Genomic DNA, 17,557 nt, shown 5'->3' on the forward strand with positions numbered 1-17,557 from the left:
GGAGAGAGAGACAAGAGTGCAGAATGTGCACACTGACAGAGAGGCTGATAGGTTTGGCAGACAAACTCAGAGGTGTGCAAACATACAGACGTCTGGGTGGGCAGAGGCACAAACAAACACACAGGCAAGCAAACTGAAATGAAAAGGCAGACACACAAAAACAGACAAAATGAAAGACACTCCATCAGACATGAAGAGGGAAAACAATAGAAATGCAAGGAATATTCACAGTTACACACGTACGCACACACACACACACACACACACACGCACACACAGAATAACGTAAAGAAGTCAAAAAGGACTCGGATTCAGGAAAAACATTCCACATTTAGAAGAACTGTGCATGCGTTTATCTGTGCGTGAGTATATTTAGACACGTCAACACTGACACATCTGTTACTGGCTGTACTTCAGGCAAATCTGTGTTATGTATCAGTGAAGAGCACGACACACATATGTTGGAACTATGATGCTCACCTGTCCACTCAATATTCTTCAACATCAGCATACACCCCAAGCAGAGAAAAACATGTAATGTTTTAATTTATAAATAGAACAAAATAATCTGTGTGTTGGGGTTTGAAAGTGTGTCTTGTGTTTCCAGCTGTTGACTGACTTGCTAAGTTTTGTTTTGTATTTAATTTTTCTCTGAATAAGAATGCACTGTTCAATTAACCTGTGTTAAATGTATTTGTCTATCAACACAAGCCATTCTAAATGATCTACACAGGGCTGCTGCACATCCACCAAACGTAGCTCAAGCAACAAAAAGAGGGATTGCTGAAGCAATCAAAATGATGATAATTACCAGATATAGTTTGATTTGGGGCTTTTGGTTAAGCTGTGTTTCCCTGCCTTCAACCTTTTTTGGAGGACAAACTATCTCCAGCTCAGGGTTTAAAGTTGCTTTTATATACATTTGGATGGAATGACTATTGAGGCAAATTGTGTTGTTGACGGTTTGAACACAGGTTGCCTCTCACTGTCCAAACACATGCTTTATGTCAGTGTCTCTAATTGACTGTTTGTGTGTGTGTGTGAGAGAGGCTGTTTTATCCCTGTCCAGAGTGTATCCTGCCTTTTCCCCACTGTCAGTGGGGATTGGCTCCAGTCACCAGTAAATTAGACACCATGGGTATAGACGGATTGATGGAATGACTATAGTAGTCTTAATTGGGATGCTTAAAAACACACTGATGGTTAAATGCTTACTGAATTTGCATTTTTCCTCAATCTCTATGCAGCAATTTAACATCTTTAAGCTGGCATTGTTTAAACTATATTAAACATACTCTTTGTAATAATTCTATATATATATAAAGACTATAAACATATGTGATGTGAGAGTAATTCAGATGACGATGCATTTAGCTTCTGGTCAGCTGTAAAAATAGAGGGGATTTTGAAACATTACAAGCCTCACAACAACTTCAGGGTTAATTAAATACATGTTAATTACGGACATTGAAATAAGCCAATGTACTAAGGGAACTGATTTGTAAACACCAGGAGCATGTTAACAGCTACCAATTGTGACTGCATACACAGTTAACCACGTAATGCCTGTACCATTTGGATTGTCTGACCAAATTACTGGCAGTGGTGTGCAGTCAGGGGCAGCAGGGCTAACACTGCTCGCCCTGTCAAAAATAATTTTGTAATAATTAAAAAGTGATTCTGTAATCTGTGTCTGGAATCAATTAGTGCAACTTTAACCAAAAGATGACTGGTTATATTTTGTGGAGCTCAAATCTCCTATGTCCTCTGAACTCATCACAACTCCTTTCCTCTGCTGGGGCAAGCAGAGGAAAGCATTGTTAGCCTCTGATTGAAGCTGGACGCTGCTATTGGGTTAAAATGTTGAGTGACAGTATTGTATCATCACCAATTAATTTTTGACGTGTTATTGATGGAACACCTTAGGGCAAGCAGAGATTCAAGCGCTCGCCTGGAGGTACATCCGAAATGTCCCTCCAAACTCGACTTTCACTGAACCCTGTGGATGACGTCAAGGGGTTAAGGAAAGGTTTTAGAAGGCTTCCTAAAGTAGTTAGTGAAAGGTGATCAAGTTTGTGTGGCAGTCGGACTGCACATTCACTTAGTGACATCATAATAACGAGACAGCGGTGCAAGTTAGTGACGTCGGCCGTGGTGGGGGAAAAAACTACAAGTTTGCAAAAGTGGACTACAAAAAGTGCATTTGGGTTTTAGATGATTTAAAGTTGTTCAATGCAGATTAGTGCTTTGGTAACTTACATGAGCTGCGTCCTTTTTCCGCCTTTGCGATTTTCCGTAAATGCTCGGATGAGCGGGTCCCTTTAAATGTTGTCGCCACAAAGAATTGTGGGGCAGCATGAGCTCGCCTCCATTGTGAAAGGATGCATCAGTGCTATCCTATGCTAAATGAGGCTCTAAAGGAAGCAAGGAGCCTCCTATTCTGTGCTTATTGAGAATTCAGATGGATTCAGATAGATAAGGAGTTAGGATGGACATTTCGGACGTACCATCGCCGTCGTCATTGAAATGAGCTTGACTGATTGGCCCATGGGCAGGTGCGTGATGACGCACTGTTTTTATCTGCTACTCTGGAGGTGAGGCGGCTAATTTAACAGCAAGATTGAATGACACAATAGCGGACCAGCTTCGGGGGCCTTTATCAAGGCGCCTGTTTGGAGAAGAAATGGAAATTGTGAGTAGAGGAAGACCGACACCAGAAATGGATGAGCCAACTTAGACCAACAAAGGCTTTGTGCGGCATTTTACAGCAGGATGGATTTAATCTACGTGATTAAGTGATAGTGAGTGCTAGGTTTTTTTTTTTTTTTTTTTTTCTCGAGGTTAGATTGGTGCTGCTGTTAACATTTGCTACTGTTTTTTGATTGTAAAGTAATGTTTCCCATACAATCGTGCACACAGACAGATTTTTATTGCATAATGGATCTTACAAGCAGTTAACAACTCAGTCAACGGCTTACAAGTATGAAAACAAGGATGAACTTCATATTACAACTACATGTTGTGCCCCTTCTTAGATCTTATAATATTTTCATTTCTGATTCTCTACAGCCTCCACAGCGTCAACTATGTTACAGATCATCTCCCATACTGAGATTTCCTGGTTTGTTTGGGTTTTTTTTTTGCCCAGTTCAGATTTATTTGGTATATTTCTTTGTTTGGTAACTTTCTCTACCAGCATGTTCACCTCTGGGGCCTCACATTTCATTTTTTTGTTGTGAGGTCTGAGCTACAGTCAATCGCTCCACACTGAAAACAAACAAACAAACACAGAAGTGATGCCGTTTCCAGCTGATCCTTCTTGTGCAAACGAGGTCTAATGCATCCAAAACTGTCATTTGAATAGTCCTGTTTGCACACTATGTCTCTTGTGGTGTTATTCTCATTTGCTTGAGCATACAGTTTAGCACACTTTATACTTCTTAGTAGATTGGATACTAAAGGTTTTAATGTGAGATTTTAAGATTCTGCGTGTGAGTTTATCATGTGACCCACTCTCAAAGCCTATTAGTTAGCTGCTTTTTATTGGGTTTTTAAAATATTTGATGTATTTTGTCCAGTCTGCTGACAAAGTGGTGTTTATCACTATAAAAGGCAGACAGATTTGATTCCCTTAAGATAAAAATAAGTTTGCAGAGGAAGGTACATTTTCTCCATCTTATTCAGTAAGCACACCCTGCTTCCTATAGACTGTGCTGCACATGCAAGTTTGAAGCTGCTGCAATGACCCAATTTCAACACACAAATCATTAAAGTTTCATCTTAGAAGGCAGAACTAAATTTAGGGATACCTGTGAATAGAGAAATAAGACCTGGATAAGCTGCAGCTGTCACTACGCTCCACGCTCCAACACCCACCACCTGCACATTAAAAAAAACGAGTAAAATAAAATTGTCAAACTTTTTCCCTATGCTGGACTGAGGCACACTTTGCCTGAACCTCCATCCTACTTGGCTGTGTTTATGTTCAGCTTCAATATTGTCTGTGAAGAGATAAGAGGAAACTGCAAGGTGTCTCACTGAAGTCGTGATTTCTTCTCTAATATTGCTCACTTCAGCACTCAAATCTCTCCCTCTCTCTTCGGTCTCCTCTGTAATTTCATTGTGAACTACATTTAAAGCCACAATGTACCACCCCCCCCACACACACACACACACTCCTCGCTCTCTCTTACCCTCTGGCAGGAAAAAAAAACTATCCAACTTAAAATGAAAGTGTGACATTTAAATGAGCACGAGCAGAAGCAAATAGTAGAAGCGTGAAGAGAGAGAAGCTTGGAGGGGGTTGAAAAAAGACCAGGAAGAGAGGTTGATTAGGAGAAGCAGAAGATTAAGTAAAAAGTGATGGAAAATGGGTTAAAACCAGGACAGATTGCCCAACAATGAAATCCAATCTTTCGATGTAATAGATCAATTGAAGGTGAATGCAAGCATCTCTTCCTGTCACATCAGTCATCAATTCCTGTTTCACCTGCGCTGCTGCTCTGTTCACTACTACTACTGCCTTTTCTATTACCCAATTAGGCCACCCAGCATTCACAGAAAATATTTGGTCTGATGAAGAAGGAGGGCATCCATCCCACTTTGGATGGTGCAGCTCTTTTCTGGAAATATGGCCGATTTTACTACACCCTCAAATTCTTGATTACCCAGAATCCAGACTGGGAGTCAAAAACAGAGTTGAAGTTTTACATGCTTCTCTGCTGCTCCCTCGCATCTGTCTCCCTCCAAAAATCAAACATTTATTCCGTCTGAGAGACTGTATCTGTTACCCGACCATTTTATTCAAGACAAAATGAACGAGGGGAGTTTATGTCAAAAACTTAATAAAAAAAAAACCCAAAAAACTGCCACTGTCGCTGAACAAACATCCGCAATAACCAAATGAGGATTGTTAAATATCCGACCTCTTTCATTCAAATCTTTACACGTAAATGACTTCATAATGTATCATTATTTTTAATTGATTTACCCTTAATGAAACCTGATAAAAAAAAGATTGCATCCCCCACTTATTTTAATGATCATATTCGCTGAGAAAACTTGAGGAGAATTAGTAGCATCCACTGTAGTGTTGGCAGTAAGGTGTTACAAAAGTAATGCAATCACAGTGACTTCTTACAATTTGCTGTAACTCAGTTTGACCAAATACATAATACTGTCTGGTGAAATTTAGCATCCTCACCACAGAGGGGATCAGACCACACCAATAAACTGTTCAGACTGATGCCTTAAGGACCGACAAATGGGAGGAAATAAAAATAGGCCACCTTGAGGTCTCGTCCTCCATAAGCACTTTTTGATTCTTGATAAAGCATAAGTTATGTCCATGCAGTGCATGCCGTCTTTTTGCTGTGAGCTTTGATTTGAGAGAATAAAGAATAGAAACAGAAAGATAAAGACATTATGTGTCTCGTTATAACTTCGGGCTATAGGTTACATTATAGTGGCTCTCGCTGTATTGTGTTTCATATGAATAAGCCTGGACTTTAAATGTCTGCAGCATCTCCATCATGGCTTACCAAACTCTGATCCTGGTCATATTGTTGCTCGAGCTTGCTTGTGTGGAATTGTTTTTTCTCTCCGTAAGAGCACCTGGAAATGACTGTGCTTTATTTGGCACTATATAAATAAGGTTAAATTAAATTGAAAAAGTTCATTAAAAAAAAGAATCATTAAAGCATAGCGATTTTAGTAACCCTATGTGTTGAAGCCTTGTGAAAACTCATATCTGCACATTTGTCTAATCTTCAAATGCAAATGAGGGACTCCATATTTTTCACTTCCAAATGCACAAAGCAGAAATAATGTTAATGTGCTGAAAGAATGACATTTACATCCTGTTTGGTGAGAAAAAAAAATCTTTCTCTGTAAGTGAATGCAAATGTACATTGCGTTAACAAAGATGTCTGCCATTAAATGCAAATTTAAAAAAAAATATAGAATCACATCGAATGACAGCAAATGAACTAGAATAGAGTGGGTGGGGGAGCTTTAACATATTCCCCCTTATGTTACAAATGTATATCTTTGGCTGTTGTGTCTTTCAATCCAGTTATTGGTGGCTTGATCCTCTATTTTGCCCTCTTCATGTGCCAACTGGGAACGACACTGCACCTCCTGCTGACAGGAATAATATGAGTGAATATGACAAGCAGAGTTGTTTGAAGGGGCCACATACAGCTCAGTTTGATCTCATTCTAATCAGACCAGGATAAAAATATGATGATATTTTCCTGTGAGTTTGGTCCAAAAAATACATAATAATCATGCTTTGGTTTTTTTTACACTTTACATGACAGCGTTGCTCAGAGACACTGAAAAAAAAAAAGCAAAAATATTCTGAAATCCTTCCATGACATCGTTTTCAGGATCTTGCTGATTAAATGTGTAACATTCCTGAAACAAAAACACAAAAATTATGCATTTTCACTTTAAATGTTGCTGTGTAAACAAAACCGGAGTGATATCTAATGTCCCGTAATGCCGGCTACCACAGCTCACTTCAACAAACCCAGACTGGTTATTATCGACATATTGACAATCCCAATGCTAACTTCCCGAACCAAATGCTACATGCCATATTGCCTGGCTGTTATTTGCGAGCTTCAACAAATCGAGGCTCTGTTTATGCAACGTCAAGATAGTAAAATTGCTGATGCAACCTTTCCGTGCAAGTGAAGTATTACCATAATTACCTAATATATCATGTAGGGATGTCCGATAATATCGGCCCGCCGATATTATCGGCCGACATTGACTTAAAAATGTAATATTTGGAAATATCGGTATCGGATTTTTACAACCGATATTGGAATTTCCGAGTCTGCATGAACGCAGCATGGGATGTTTACGGGCGCGCGCTTGATGACGTTTAACAACAACAAATACAACACGCTGGACTCGTGGCTAAGAAGGAAATGTCCGTGGAGGACTGGAGGCTCAACCAGGCCCTCTTCCCTGCTGGGCCAGAACCTGACTGCACCCTGCACCAGTGTTGACAGTGAACCACTGTTCAGCACTGGTACCAGTACCTGACTGCACCCTGCACCAGTGTTGACAGTGAACCAGTGTTCAGCACTGGTACCAGTACCTGACTGCACCCTGCACCAGTGTTGACAGTGAACCACTGTTCAGCACTGGTACCAGTACCTGACTGCACCCTGCACCAGTGTTGACAGTGAACCACTGTTCAGCACTGGTACCAGTACCTGACTGCACCCTGCACCAGTGTTGACAGTGAACCACTGTTCACACTGGTACCAGTACCTGACTGCACCCTGCACCAGTGTTGACAGTGAACCAGTGTTCAGCACTGGTACCAGTACCTGACTGCACCCTGCACCAGTGTTGACAGTGAACCACTGTTCAGCACTGGTACCAGTACCTGACTGCACCCTGCACCAGTGTTGACAGTGAACCACTGTTCAGCACTGGTACCAGTACCTGACTGCACCCTGCACCAGTGTTGACAGTGAACCACTGTTCAGCACTGGTACCAGTACCTGACTGCACCCTGCACCAGTGTTGACAGTGAACCAGTGTTCAGCACTGGTACCAGTACCTGACTGCACCCTGCAGCAGTGTTGACAGTGAACCACTGTTCACACTGGTACCAGTACCTGACTGCACCCTGCACCAGTGTTGACAGTGAACCAGTGTTCAGCACTGGTACGAGTACCTGACTGCACCCTGCACCAGTGTTGACAGTGAACCAGTGTTCAGCACTGGTACCAGTACCTGACTGCACCCTGCACCAGTGTTGACAGTGAACCAGTGTTCAGCACTGGTACCAGTACCTGACTGCACCCTGCACCAGTGTTGACGGTGAACCAGTGTTCAGCACTGGTACCAGTACCTGACTGCACCCTGCACCAGTGTTGACGGTGAACCAGTGTTCAGCACTGGTACCAGTACCTGACTGCACCCTGCACCAGTGTTGACAGTGAACCAGTGTTCAGCACTGGTACCAGTACCTGACTGCACCCTGCACCAGTGTTGACAGTGAACCAGTGTTCAGCACTGGTACCAGTACCTGACTGCACCCTGCACCAGTGTTGACAGTGAACCAGTGTTCAGCACTGGTACCAGTACCTGACTGCACCCTGCACCAGTGTTGACGGTGAACCACTGTTCAGCACTGGTACCCACATCATTGATGAGAAGAGAAATCACAGACATTGCTGAGATGCTGAGATGCTTGTATTCATACAGAACAATCGACCTCTTACACACGAGGACATGGGAAAAGAAATAGACCAGTTATATGGACGAGTCAACTTCAGTCTTTGTTTTTGTTGCACTTTAAAGGAGGGCTGTTTTAATTTTGTGAGCATTTCTGTGCCTTTCTTGTTTATATTTGCACTATTGTGTTACTCTTAAAAGAGATTGAGCCCAGTTTGAGTCTATTATTTGACAAGTTATGGCCAGTTATTCATTCATTGACTGTTTACAACTAATGGACTGAAGATGTGCCTCTTCCTTTTTTTTATATTGTCTGTGGTGTTGTTGAGTTTGTTGTTGGGGTTTCTCTCTAACACTAAATAAATATGGCACTTTTTTCCATAATTTAAGTTGTTGTTCTCTTATTTTTCTCAGTGTGTACATTTGGAAAGCCATGTTTGATTCACATATGCATCCAGTGGGGCATCACAATAAAATTAGGCATAATGTGTTAATTCCACAGTAGGAGATATTTTATGTTGTTAGGTTAGGTTAGGTTAAAAAGCCAGCATATATCGGTATCGGTGATATCGGTATCGGAAATGAAGAGTTGGACAATATCGGAATATCGGATATCGGTAGAAAAGCCAATATCGAGCATCCCTAATATCATGTACTGATAGACTGTGAGGAAATGGTGTAACAGAGAGGAGCAGCCTGACTGAACAACTTGAATCTTTCTTTTGAAAATAAAGTTCAATCTGAAATTGGACTTGTGACGGTGTTTCTCTTTAGATTTAAGTGGGGAAGAAAAGTCTGTTGCTTTTCAGAACATAGCATTACTGCGACTATTAGTGAACACACTTCAAACTCACTGCTGTGGTGTGGAGTTGATCCTATTGCTGTTAAGTACCTCGCTTTCACTGCTGACAACAAACGGATTTAATATCAACAATCCGATTCACAGAGATAATGAAGGTGAATGTTAAAATTATTCAATGTCCTTTGGGGGTACAAAAGTGCAAAAGAAATTCGAAATGTATGTTGTGCAAAACTGGGTGACTTGTCTTCCTTGTTCAGGCTGAGCGATGCTGAGAGAGACTGATTACTAAGACAGAAACACGTTTAAATAATTTCTCATTTTTCTTGTTATGTTTCACTTCAATGAAGTAAAACATGCTGAACTGCCTTCATTTTCCGAAATTCACATAACCCATATGAAGGTTTTCCAATGACACAGTGTGGTTATCTTCATGGTATTCATTTTTTTTTGTCTGATAGTAAGATGCATTTCCTTGTTAGTGACTTTTGAATTCAGATACACACTCTGTTCTCTTCTCTGTTCTTTTTTTATCTGGCACACATCAGTTTGAAAGTGACATATACAACCTGCTGGGATTTAGCCTTTCATTTATTGTTGAAACAGGGTTTTCAAAGATGGAGTTTGTAATATGCCCCCAGTTGCCTGCAATAGGTGACTCACTGGAAGGCCCAAATTGTTTAAAAGAAAAACAAATTGGGAGGAAATACTACATACAGAAAAGCAAAAGGAAAGAGCTGTCGCAAACACACACACTCATATTCACACCTTAAACAGGCAATTTCAACTCACCAGTTAACCTCAAATGCATGTTTCCTGGACTGTGGTAGGAAGTCTGTTTCACCACTGAAGAACATGCAAACTCCAAAGCCCATCCCACCATGAGGCAGAAGTGTACAATATATAGTAATCAATAAATTTACCCCATGAAATTCCTTTTACTAGCTTTTTTTTTTTTTAGCTTTACATTCATAAGAGCTTTACATGTTGTATCTTCAAGGGTGTAGTATTGTGCAACATTATGAACCAATCACACGAAGGGGAAGGTTACATTAAAATTCCTGTGGGTCACATTGAAGACAAAAAGCAAGCTGTTTTTGTGCATGTGCATATCATGGCATACCACATTGGAATAATCTGGGTTGATTTAGAAACTGGAAGTCGCGTCATTATGACTGTAAGCCTTTAAGAGAGCACACATAAGAGAGCTGTTTGGTCAAACACACCACAGTAACACCCCCCCCCCCCCCCCCCCCCCCACCCCCCGGGAGATTTTTATGGAATGAAACCAAAGTTCTCTGAAGCAATTGCACTCCAAGTCCGGAAGTCAAATGTTTCCCGTAACGTCCCAGAGTTTCTGTCATTGTTCTCTATTATTCTTTGGGGGATGAAAATGGATGCGGACAAAAACACAGACAGCAGCCTTGGTGGATTTAATCTCCACTAAACAGAGTGGTGTTTTGTTCAGATTGTATTTTGATCTATGGTACACAGGATATTTTTCACTCCTGCTGACTGACTGGCATTGTATTGCATTTTTGAGATAAACATTTTTTTTTTCATTCTTACAAAGAGTTGTGGCGACACATGTATTTTTATTCCTCCCATGAGAAATATAGACAACTGTTCAGAATTGAGGCTTGGGGACTCTGGCTTAACATAAACAGTAATTTTGCAGCATGTAGCAGCCAAGGATGATTTTCCAAAACAACAAGTGACGTGTTACGAAACAAGCTGCATATATGTGCGCCCTTGTGGGAGTGATTCTGGCGTACTGTCTTCCCTCCAATGATCCGGTCTCTAAAACAGCAACTCATGCTACTGTTTAAAATAATCTTAACCTACTTTAGTGGATTATGGATGGAATGACTTTTTACAGTCTATTAAAGTTTCGGGTGGTTTAATCCTGGATTGGGTACAGTCCAGAGACAGTAGCTGAGTAAAAGTATCCTGAAATACCCCAAAAGTTCCTGGCTCATCCATTAAACAAGTGAAGAAAGCAGGTCAATCTACATACTGTACACTCGGGCGTTTTAAATGTAAAGAAATGTATGTCCTTGTTTTACCTCCTATCACTCTTGGTTTCATGGCAGTGAAATCAAAAAACAACAACAACCTTATATAAAGTAGGAATCTTTATGCTCACCCTCACAGCAAACACTTTTCAGTGTTGGTGTTTACTTAAAGAGCCTCTGCAAATGTGCTTTAGTCTTTCAAGCACCACTGACATTTATAAGATGGTAAACTTAAGTGCAGTTAAGACCGAATCTTGAAAATATGTACAAATACAAGACGGTGATCTGTAATTTAATAATCACATAGATGATCCCCTTCCGTCAGATGCTCTCAGTAATATTTCAGAACTGGAGCATAAACCACTTAAACAGGTTGTTGTACAACAGGTCACACTAGTGGCAGTCTAATGCAACACTTCAACACTTAACAAACCAGGAGAGTCAATTTTACTGATGTAATTGTTGACCTAGGAATATACAGAGTGCCTAACTCCTCCCCTGAGCTGTGACAGTTTAGGAGATCACAATTATTTTTAATACAAGAGACTTTACAAAGCCAGGATCATTTCTCTCCAAAACAAAGAGAAAAGATCAAATATGAACAATTCTGAAGCACTTTAAGTTTCAGCATAATGTCAGTACTTGAAGGTCTTATAAAAATTCATTACAACTTTTGTATTCTGCTGTACCATGGTTAACATTTTCAAATATGCACTTTGAATTATTTGACTTATTGTTTCATGATTTAACTTTGGTTGTACTTGCACTGACATCACAAAGAGAACTGATATCAGTTGTAGCATCTTCAATCAGTGTTATCCATGAAACACCACGCATATCACTTCAGATTATTTTAATCCATTTCAGGTGTGTCGCGCGTTATGAGCAAAGTGCCTCTAGTGTTTTAAGAACCATTTAAGAGTGTACGATTGTGACATTTAGGAAAGCTACTGTAACAAACACAAGTGGATTTCCGGAACCACATGAGAGAGATGAGCTCAGCATCGTCACTTAAGAATATCAAGTGGAATAAAACTCCTTTTGCAAAACACAGAAGGAAAGAAAATGAGATCTGTATTATATGTGGGCAAACACTACTCATACACAAGCAGCTCCTGTATTTGGTGAATCTGTACAACAACTACGTTTTGCTGTGAGCAACTGTCGTCTCCAGCTAACACATCCACTGAATATGTATGAATATTTTCCTGTAGATGAAAAGTAATAATTTATCGTGTTAATGGAGATTATTCTTGATGTTGTTCTGTTCAGGAGTTTGTTCATTGCTCTGTCCGCACTTGCAGGCGCATCTCAGACAATTTGAATGTTATTGAGCATTCAGTTCTTTTGTCAAAGATTTCTGCACTCATATGAACTAGAAGTGTTACACATGTTTAATCTTGATTGTGATAATTATAGCCTTTTGTTAAAGAAACATCTGATGTCACAGAACAGTGATTCCCAATCTTTTTCTTGAGGGACTCACATTTTTACCATTGCTCCAACACATCCTGTACAAAAAGTGCACAAAAAGGTTGACGTAACCTCAAAACACATCTGGAACACAGATTCCTTGTCAAATCAAGTCACCAATAAATCTGTATAAGCCCCAGCCTGTCTTGTTGTCTGTAAATATGATGCCATGTCATGTTTTTTTTTTCTTCCCTCTTAATTCCACATTAAAAAAGCAATTTGGAAAAAATGCAAGGACAGTCCCTTTTTTTTAATGTCAAATCCTGGAAGAGTGGCTGCAACACTGGCTGCCTCTTTCGCGTAAAATATTCCCAATATAACCGATTCCATCGCTGCAGGGCAAAAGTGTACGTAACATACAACACACCAATTGAGATACCGGTAATTTGTGTCATTTTAAAGTGAGTGGGTTGACTTGGCAGGTTCACAGAGAAAAATATTCTTGCTCCAAGCCTTTAAAGAGCACAATTCACAGTTTGTTCGGGTTTTTTTCCCCTCGTGTTTCTTTTTCTGAATTTAGGCCATATTCAGCTGCCTCTGACACATCAGTAATGTCTTGTTTCTTTTTCTCATTTGGCTCCTTATTTAACCGTCTTTATTGTGAATGTTTCCCGTCTGCTCACCCAGCTGACACTGAGTGCATGGAGAGTTTTGTTAGAAAGTGAAATATCAACCCCTGATGTCAATTAAGATAAAAGCTTGTTTTTACACGGGTGTTGGAATAATTACAGAAAGACAAAAACACATGTTGTTACAGATAACCACCATTTGTATTTTCTCCAGAACTTTTGTTTATTTGCTCTTGATTTCAGTTTTGGGGAAAAAACTAAACAAAACCAAAGCTGATTTGTTACACAATGTCTTACTTTTTTGAAAGTAGTATTATTTTCCATCGGGATTGTCTTGATTCAATGCAGATGGTGGCCAGTCCTCAAATACTGAAAAGCCAGATCAAAAAGAAAAAAGCATGAGAAGACGCAACCTGCACAATGCAGAAGTCAAATAGCGAATCTTTCTGTGAGTCACGGCTGTATGTGTGCTTTACAAATCAAGGAAAACCTGAAATACAGTGGCAATGAGGCTTCCAGAAACTTTTCAATTGTTTCACAGTAAAGAACAGCCATTCAAAAAATGATACTAAGGGCAATTCATCATCACACAGTCTAATGGTTTAATAATATACTGATGTTATAAAAGCTATTGTCATGGCTGTCATACTTCACATATTCTGCTAGTGACTTACCACAATGGTGACTCCACTTTTGCATATTTCTAACAAACCAAATCAAAGTAGACAAAAATAAAGAAAACGTAGCTTGCAAACGTATTCATGCCCCAAGAACTTTTCCACATTTTGTCACATTAAATCCAGAAATGTAAATGCACTTTATTGGGCTTTTGTGTGAAAGACCAAAACAATGTGATGCATAATTTTGAAGTGGAAGCAAATGAGTGCATGCTTTTTATTTCATTTTTACAAATGAAAAATTGGAATCTTTATTTGCTCTTCAATTGTGATTGTTCAGGTGGCCTGTACACGGAAAGCATGGAGGGGTCTTTACACATTCAGTGTGTTTATACTTTGTCTACCTGGTGCTGGTATCAGTCCACCACCCTACAGAACAGGAATCACCTGTCCAACATTGTAAAGGTGTGTTCGAAGATTATTGGACTTGCTGGTCGCCACCCGAGCGCCCTGTACGAGGGACAAGCGTGCAGCCTGTCTCGTCATATCCTCAGTGACTTAACGCGCTCCACTCACTGCATTTCAGTGGCTGCCATCTGGTCGCAGGTTCTGTTGTCCGGCCTTTGTCCCCATATTCCTTTCTCCCTCTGACCTTGAACATTTGTTTTGTTCAATATCACAAAGTTCTCATGGGCACTTTTCACTTAGACTCACTTTTACCTTTCGTTTAAATTGTGCATAATCACTCTGCATATTCGTCTGTTCATCCTGCAGTTTTAACACTGTTTTAACAGTGTCACACTGTTACTGCCAGCATGCCTACCACTGTATATAATCTATTCAGAATCTAATTTCTTTTCTTTTTAATGTGCCGTTCTCGCCCAGCTAATTACATATAAAGCTTTTTTCTGATCTGAAACTTTGTAGAGTGTCTGTGTTTCCACTTTCCAGGTCTTATGCTGTTGTTTGCATTGTTTCAGTCTATTGATAATCTACTTAGCAACATTTTCTGCTGGTTGATTCTCAGCAGAGAAACTAACACGAATCAGTCAAATGCAATACAAGTAAACACAAGCGATCAGAGATGCATGAATGCACATTGTTAAGACAACCGACTGAGGAACCTAAGAGGAGAATGAGACGGATGTGGATAAGCCGATAAAGTTAAGAGAAAACCCCAAGTGACCCAGACTCAGATCCTTGTGCTCTCACCTCCCTGAGCCTTAAGTGGAAGATAAGAGAATGGATACTTTTCCCCCTGGTTTTTTATTTTTTATCTAAGCCTGTATATGGAAAGAATAACATTGGCTCTTGGCTTTTGCAGGGTTCAACTTAACTGTCTAGCCTGGAAGGAAACTCGTGTTTTGTCATGAGTGTGCTCACAGGAGCAGTGAGTGAAAGATAACCTTTGAGACTAACATCCTGTTCAAACAAAGCCAGGTACATCTACTGTCTCCAAAAACTTGATGTGCCTTTGTGCTTTTATCTTTGTTTCCGCGTTCTGACATTTTTTTTTTTTTAATTCTGAGAATCATGACCTTACATTTTGGTGACAGAGTGACAGCACTTCAGAATATACTGACTGGAAGACAGGTACTTCTGGTGCAGTCACACTCACGTGTAAGCAACTCATGAGGCAATGTCCCCTGCTGTGTAGAGTGCCAGAGCGCCGATACAATGCAAATCAAAAAGCATTTCACGATCCTGCTCAAAACATTTAGCATATTCCACGTCCCCCTTCGCCTTCTCTCTTCCCTTCTTCATCCTCTGACACACAAGGATGCATTTGTTAGCAATATCCTCTCTGAACAGCAGATGGGGAGCATCAGATACAGAGCCGTCACATTTTCAATCAATTCGCTGGTTCACCTTTATCCCAGCAAGTCGTGTCTATTAAATAACATTCAGAGTATAAAGTGGAGCAATTTGCTGGGTTCTTCCATGATTCTTTTGTCGTCTGTATTTTTTTCCCCCCTATGAGTTTGCAAACATATAAGAAAACTGTAATATCAAATATAGCAATGTATGGGCTTGTACAAATAATAAAAGAAACACTGAAAGCAATTATTAGATTATTAGATTTTTTTAATCACACTAATGTTTTTCTATAATACATTTGATGCTCCCATCTTGATTATTAAGATACTCTGAATTGACTGAAACAAACGTGGCTGTGGAAACCAAATGCTGGACGACCCAGCCAGTGTAATGAGCATTCAAAAGCAGGAACCTTCAAAATAAATGCATGAGGCTAATTCTCAGGTCTGTGTGCAATGTGCATCTTGTACAAATCTAATTTTGACAACCTCTGTTGCTCTCCCATGGATCCAAAATTCTAAGTTGAGAACCACTGTGGATTGTGTATTAGCAGCATTAGTTTGATGGAAAATGTGTTAATTTGTCCGTTGAATTAAATTGTGAACACAATACCTAAAAGCAAAAATGATGAGTAAAATGAAAACATGCCCGAAAGGGAGTAGGAATAAGCAGAGGCTTTTCTTTTTTTCAATCAATCACATATTCAGAAACTTACATGAATTTATATAACCACCAAACACAGCAAATAAAGCAACCAGCGAGTCAATAAACAGGTGAATAGACACAGTATAAAAAAAAACAACCTACCTGTGCATGGTCCACCCGTCTTCCTCCGTGTACCTACTGAACGCCATTGGTTTGCATTGCTGTTTGAACTGCTTAGTTGGACATTGCCTGAGCACAGCTTTTATATATCTTCCAACAATAAGTGGTCTGGATGATCAGCTTTCCTGAACAGCCCTGTTTGTTTTTCAGACTAAGGGATACTTCTGCTCATGTAAGCATCCACAGCCTCCACATAGTCAACGGAGCACATTTTCAATGTCTTAGCTTTAATAGGACCCTATCTGCAGAAGCCCACAGAGGAAATCCTGAAACACTGTTCTTGCATGTTTTTATCTGCTTCCCTTCCCACTTTGTGTTCCTCTAATTGTTCTAATAACATGCTTAATTTAAATCTGTGTTATCTGGCCATTTCACTGTGTCTCTGGGCAATGTACTCTGATCCTCCAGCACAATCTCTCCACTCTTTAACTTGTTGGTGGAGTTTGTCTGATTGAGAGGGAGCGTCAGAGCAGTTTGTTTGGTGTCTGTTGCTTTTACACATCTCCCCGCTGTTAACTTGCTCTCAGTGATACCCAGTATCTAAAGGGTTACCTGCACACACCCAAACATTCCGGCAGACACTCAATCTAATTCTATTCTAAATTCTACATTTTGTGCAATCCAGTAATTTTAATTTCTATCATCCTTTCTCTGCACTGATGGGTATTTTATCATACAATGTATTGCATCATGCCATGTACATTAACAGAAGTGGCATAAACATGTCATGACTGGTAGGCCAAATCCAAGTTAGAGGCTTTTAAATATCTGGTTAGTCTGAATAGATAGTCGACAGTAGTTCTTGACCAGTGCAATCAATCATAATATAAAAATGATCTTGTGAAAGAGTGTGCTTGTGTGATGCATTTTTTAAATGTTATTTCATTATGATTTTTATTCCACCTCAAATATCAAAATGAGAGGTTCATAATGGAAAGGGGGTTTATCCTGACCCTCAAATGTTGCCTGCTGCTGCAGCCCTCTCCTTTATTACAATATCTGATTTAAATGCAGGATATTATCACATCCACACTGTCAAAGGCAAAAGGGCTATCTTTTTACGCAGTAAGTGACAGTTTGCTGCTTTTGCTGGCATGCAGCAGCTTCGACTTGTAAATCTCACTCAGCGGAGAGAGCCAGCCTCTCTACTCTCGGCGAACCCAAAGTACATTATAAGTGCTCAGCATCAGAGCTGTGGTCAGTGGAGTGCATAAGAAGAACGTAAAAGTTAAAGAAAAT

Source organism: Blennius ocellaris, assembly GCF_963422515.1.
Source record: "Blennius ocellaris genome assembly, chromosome: 2".
NCBI lineage: Eukaryota > Metazoa > Chordata > Actinopteri > Blenniiformes > Blenniidae > Blennius > Blennius ocellaris.